Genomic DNA, 6,769 nt, shown 5'->3' with positions numbered 1-6,769 from the left:
CAGCTCGAGTTCCTGAAGGGGAACGTCTCCAGGTTACGAATGTAACCATGGTTCCCCGAGGGAACGAGATACTGTGTCTCTGTGCCATACTTCCGGCATCCCTGTGAGCGCTTGCGTCATTCCTAAAAGCTGACGCCGGTTCCACCGCACGTGCTTTTATAGTTTCCTGGTCGCATCGTCACCCGCCCATGACGTCTCGCCCATCTATTGGATTGATTTCATATGTGATTCAGAGCATGGTCACGCTGGGGGTGTTCCCAAAGCGTTTTCCGACACAGCGTCTCGTTCCCTCTGGGAACCATGGCTACATTCGTTACCTGGAGACGATGTCACATACTTGCTGACATTACGAGACAACATTTGAAAAATTCAAACATTGTGGTTCAGAGTGACACTCAATGCCCTTGTGTGAATAACGATTTTACCTAGAGATGCCCAACGGAGGCAGTGCAACAATATAGTTTGATTTTACTAGTATTTGAGAGTCATATCATTATAATATATAACTAAAATGATCCCTTTATCCCTTTATTATCTCTAAATGATAAGTGTTTATTAATTAATTTATTTCAAAGTTCAGATGATTATTTTTTATTATTATTTGTGTTAATTAATAGTTTATCAGTATAATTTATGTAAAAATGAATGGTACATTGTGTTAAAAAATAATGGTCATTCATGCCCCCGTGCTTTTATAGCTTCCTGGTCGCAACGTCACCCGCCCATGACGTCTCGCCCATCTATTGGACTGATTTCATATGTGATTCAGAGCATGGTCACGCTGGGGGTGTTCCCAAAGCGTTTTCCGACACAGCGTCTCGTTCCCTCTGGGAACCATGGCTACATTCGTTACCTGGAGACGATGTCACATACTTGCTGACATTACGAGACAACATTTGAAAAATTCAAACATTGTGGTTCGGAGTGACACTCAATGCCCTTGTGTGAATAACGATTTTACCTAGAGATGCCCAACGGAGGCAGTGCAACAATATAGTTTGATTTTACTAGTATTTGAGAGTCATATCATTATAATATATAACTAAAATGATCCCTTTATCCCTTTATTATCTCTAAATGATAAGTGTTTATTAATTAATTTATTTCAAAGTTCAGATGATTATTTTTTATTATTATTTGTGTTAATTAATAGTTTATCAGTATAATTTATGTAAAAATGAATGGTACATTGTGTTAAAAAATAATGGTCATTCATTCATTAATTCAAAGGGTCTGATTATTTAAAAAAAATATATTTGTATTTAATAATGATGAATCAACCTAATTTATGCAAAAAATAAATATTAAATTGGATTAAAATAATGGTAAATAATAAACCATATCAAATTAATAATTTTCAGTGAAACAAAATAAAGTGGTTATTAATATTTATTAATTAATTAATTTATGTATCTATACATATTTTTTTTTTTTTTACTTAATAATGAAAGAGCCACTTAATTTATGTAAAATGGAATGGTGAATTGTATTAAAATAATTGGTACGGTAAAATGTATTGAATTAATCACTTTGAACAAACTGGAAAATAAAACAATATTTTAGTTACAAAAGTCAATAATTTCAATATTTAATTAGCTACAATAATAATAATAATAATAATAATAATAATAATAATAATAGCATATTATTTGGATATCAACTTTTTGCCACTCCTGGATTTAATAATAATAATAATAATAATAATAATAATAATAATAATAATAATAATAATAATAATAATAATAATAATAATAGCATATTATTTGGATATCAACTTTTTGCCATTGCACTGCCTCCTGGATTTTGCAGTGCATATGTTTACTATGGAGGGTTTTGTTACTAGTGTTTTGGGGGACACAAAAAAGTTTCAAAATGGCCTTTTATTCTTCTGCTCTGTTGTACCCTATACTTAATTTTTACCCTTTTAGAGTTTCCCCAGTCTAAAGGTGACCATTTCAACAAAATTAGATGCAACACATTTTCAGACTGTCATTAGTGTTGATCCAAGAAAGAACACCTCCTCCAATCTTCTATTATATGACTGCTGATTTTAAATGATTAATGTCTCCCATATATCTGTCTGAGATCGAGTGTGACAGGGCGGGATGCATCTTGAAAATCAATGATTTTCTGTTTACTGCGCACAGTTGACTGAAGCCTCGTGGATTACTTTAACAATTAATAAATTGTACTGTTCAGGGGCCAGTTGCATAAACTGCTTAGACTAGTCTTAAAAAGTTGGTAATCTAATTTCAATCAAGACTGGTCATAACTTTTTTAATTCAATTACAAAAAGGTAAATTGCTCAAATTCTAATCTCAGAAGTTCAACCAATTACCACTTGTCTACTGCTAGTTGGTGAAACTAGTTCTTAAGACCCAGTCTTAAAATAGTGGATATGTTTATGCAACTGGCCCCAGATCGGAGGTCAGAGAGAGAGGAAACATTTTTGATCTTTATGGGGCTTGAAAGTAATTCTGTGTAATCCATTAAGTATAATATTGTGATGTGGCCAGCCTATGTAGTCTCCAAAGATTAAGTTCCTGAACTTATCTCTCTCAGCTCTAATTTTGTATTGTATGTGGTGTGAGAGTTGCTATTCAAAAGCTCTGAACCCAGCCTTTGAATCTAGGAGATCAGAACAGCTCGCAAGCTTTTGGTTGCCCTGCGAAAACAGAGACTGAGAATTCACTTTGATAAACACATATCTTTAAGATAGATTAAACCAGAACTCAGCAAACCCAGCATTCCTCTCTCTGCACACAGGCTGTTTGAAGATCCTCACCAGGGAGAGAAAAAATTTGCCTCCTGCTGCAAATTTCATTTAATCTTTTGAATCTTTTCCTCAAAAAACAGACACAGAAAGATTGGAGAATTGGGGAAAGACTGAGCATCCAAAAATACTTTTTCAGGCCATCAATAGAAGTCGAGATAATGTAGGCTGTTGAAGGATCATCAGATCTGGATTTCAGAATGTTTCCATGAATATTTATACACCGATCAGAATGAATAAAGTATCGACCTCACATCTCTCAGAGCTTCATATTCCCTTTGATACACCTTAAAGTGAGGACATTTTGGGATTAACACTTTATTCTGACTGACAACGGTGTTTAGGAGACTATGATTTGGAACAAATACAATAAAAAACATTTTGCATTGTGCAGTAAGGTAATAAAATGTCTTGATAGATACCGCATGTAACTATTTATGTAACTGTCATATGGAATTAGATTTTCTAAATATGACTACATATATGTAAGTGCAGAAACATGTCACAATGATCTTGCTTTTATACAACAGTTCACTAAACAAGTTAATATAGAATAATGCACATTGCAGTCCAAATCTGGTTATTTTGATTTATACTGAATATTATCAGTCTTGGATACTTGCTCACATTATATGACAACATTTGAAAAAAAATCAAAGATTGCAGTTCAAAATGACCCTCAATGACCCAATGTTAAAATCAGGTTCATCCTCAAAACCCTTATTTTGCATTTGTCAGCCCAGTGTTCCTGTTTTGTTGTGTTTTGCTCCCCATGTGCTCCCCGTGACCCAGCTTCTCCCTCATGTTGATTGTGTTCATTGATTTCAGGTGTGTCTCGTTGAGTTCCTCGTTTAGTTCTGTATTTAAAGTGTTGTCTGATCTATGGTTCCATGTCCAGTGTTAAACCTCTATGTGCGTTCCTGCCTGCCCTGTGTTCCCCTGGTTGTGAGTTATTAAAGATTGTCAAGTTGAAACTCCTTCGTCTCCACGCTCCTTCGTTCCCACGCAGTAGCAGCATGACAGCATTGTTGCAAAAGATGTTATACAACTAAAATAATTTCTTATTTGCTTCATTTTTTTGTTTGTTTTTTTGTTTTCCAAACTTCAGATAATTAAAAAAGTTTATTTCCATGTAACAATGACTGAGCAAATTAATTTATGTAAAATGGTAAATTGGATTAAAACGAATGGTAAATGGTCAAAATAAAAAAGTTAATTACCTTCAATAAAATAAATCATTTATATTAGCAATATAAATCATCTGAATATCATTACTCCTGAAATGCTGCTCAACCAATCAATTTAGAAAACTGGAAGTAACTGTTGCGTAGTATCTATACTCTTTATAGAGACAGAATCAGTTTTACGTGTCAGTTATGGTTATAAAGTACATTTGCTTTTGTATAGAATCATTCAGGACAAGTGTTACATTTGGGAAAACGTATATTTTTATTATTTTATATCTTATTTGATCAGTTGTTAAAGGGAGTGTCTTTGTTTATGTTCTTCAACAATTTCACAACCATGTTTATTTCTGACAAAAAAAATGGCAGGAATTTAAAATATTAGATTCATTGCAACCACATGCAAAGATGATCCATTGTGTTCTGTACTCATGTAAAAATACAGTATTTTACCTTGTTATGGTTTGTGTGTACATGGTTGAAGTGAATGTGTATAACTAAAAGACACGGCTGCTTTTTGCCCACCACGAACTGTATGCTGCACAAAAAAAAAAAAGACAAACTTTCATACTAAAAACATCTGATTTGGCTTGTATTGTGTGTGTCATATCACTCAAAACAATAATTATATTCTGCTTAACTTAGAATTATGGACAGTGAGTCAACAGATGTTTGTATTTGGTTAGTGAGCTCTTTGGGCTGTGTCCAGGGAGATGAGCGATCATGTTTCAATTATTATAAGCTTCAACCAAAATAGCTCCTTTTCTTTTTTTTTTTTAACTATGTTGTTTTCTTTGCTTATTAGGGCATGTTTCAAGTCATTTTTTTAAATGCTGAATGTCGTCATCATACTAATTCATACTAACTGACTACAGTTGAGTTAAAGACCAGGAAGAAATTAGTGAATAGCAGAATAAATAAAGAATAGCAACTGTAACCACTCCAAATAATGCCTGCAAATTTACACACAAATTGTTAACACCAGCAACCACGATTCTAGCCCACTATCAAAGCCTTCAGCGTGGAGAGAGAGGAGAGAAAGCACCATCTAAGATTTTAAACGCTAATTTGTGTTATTTGTATGTTTGTTTCTTTTATCTCAGAAATGATTCCCGACATGGTATGTTTGAAAGAAACAAATGCATTAAACTTTATTATGTAACATTTAATTATCATTATCCTAATTAACATTCACTATCCGCTGCTGGTTGGTGTCATTTACATGCGTTTAGTTGAGCATACTTAGACTGCAAACACTTCGACAGGTACCGAGGTCAGCCTCTACACACCCACAGCCAGAACAACAGTCCAATCTCAAATACTGAACAACTGGAGCAAAATATGACAAAGTTTCAGTCAATAATGAAAAAAAAAATGCATATGGTATAGTGATTATTTTACTTTGAGAATAATTAGTACAACTTAGAATGCTCTATAATTTCAAAACACCTTAAAGACCTTGAGGAAAGTTTCCTCTAGTCTGGTTCATAAGGAGGACAGAACCGCATCCTTAGTTAATAAATAATGCTAATTAGGCTTATTGCATTATCTACTCTTGTGTATATGACTCCCTCTCTTTGTGGACTTACTTTCTAATTTACTAAAAGAGGCTTTATCCTTTGTTGATGATGCATCATAGTACTTTGTCAATGGGCTTCAGCAAGTGCTATTAGCCACTGCTAATTTGAATGTGCAGTTATAGATTTCTAAATTATGTGCTTTTTGTTAATGGGTTTGAAGGATGGGATATCTTTTTTTATAAAATGTACTAAAGTTAAGTGTATGTAATCGAAAAGAGAAGCTCAAATTCTGTAGCAATGCCAAGGCCGATTTCCAGGGAAAGCAAGAAATGATAAAATGTGTACGATGAATACCTTGAAATGTGTACCTTGAAAGTGCCTGGTGATCACTGGCTGTCAAGTTCAGTTGCTTCATTTATTTGAGCTCGGGTCATCTTTTAAGTACAAAAACATAGTATTTATTTATTGTTTTTTTCCTTTTTTGACTTAGTGCACCAGGAGGCCCATGATTACGCATGTTTAGTGTATCAGTAACACTGTGATATGACATCAGCTCATATCTCATACTCGCTTTAAAGCATGTCTCCACATAGATTTAGTTCTTATAGTTTTCTGGCTTGTACATTAATATTGAAGAGCTGTGAGTACCACAATAATGTACTTTCAGGTCTCCTTCAATCCATGTTTCTTCATGGCAAGGAAATTGTATATATTTTATAATTATTTACACAAATTTTTGTACCTTTTTAATCTGTCTCCTTTGAATAAAAATGTCCTGTAGATTTTGAGAATCCCTTTACTGATAAGTCTGCACTCTCAGACCAGCTCATTACAAACCGACAGGGAGAAATAGAAAGAAATGAAAAGCAGATAGACATGGAGACAAAGAAAGTATGAAAGAAACAGACCTTTTCAACTAATCCCAGAGAGCCGAGTGGCAGAAAAATGATAGAAGCTTTATAATCACATTCCCATCGCCCCGTTGACCTCCCAGACACCACTGGACTGAACTGGAGGGAGGCGATCATCCGGTGTCTGGAGAGTGTCCGGCCCAGATCCAGAGCACAGCCAGACCCAGAGCCCATCACTCCGCTGCGCGGAGCGCAAGCCCAAGCCTGCCGCAAATCTGTTCGGTGCGAGCATCGCGGGTCTGCCAGTCTCCATCATCTGCGTGGCTGGAGAATCCCTTGCCTCCGCCTCCAGCCTATGAGTCCCAGACTCCGCCTCGGCCTGTTGACCCAGCGGCTCCACCATGGCTCCTAGCTCCCTCCTCTCCGCCGTGGCCCGACAGT

This window comes from Sinocyclocheilus anshuiensis, unplaced genomic scaffold (genome assembly GCF_001515605.1).
Source record: "Sinocyclocheilus anshuiensis isolate Anshui unplaced genomic scaffold, SAMN03320099.WGS_v1.1 scaffold74, whole genome shotgun sequence".
Lineage (NCBI taxonomy): Eukaryota > Metazoa > Chordata > Actinopteri > Cypriniformes > Cyprinidae > Sinocyclocheilus > Sinocyclocheilus anshuiensis.
This window is presented reverse-complemented; position numbering follows the sequence as displayed.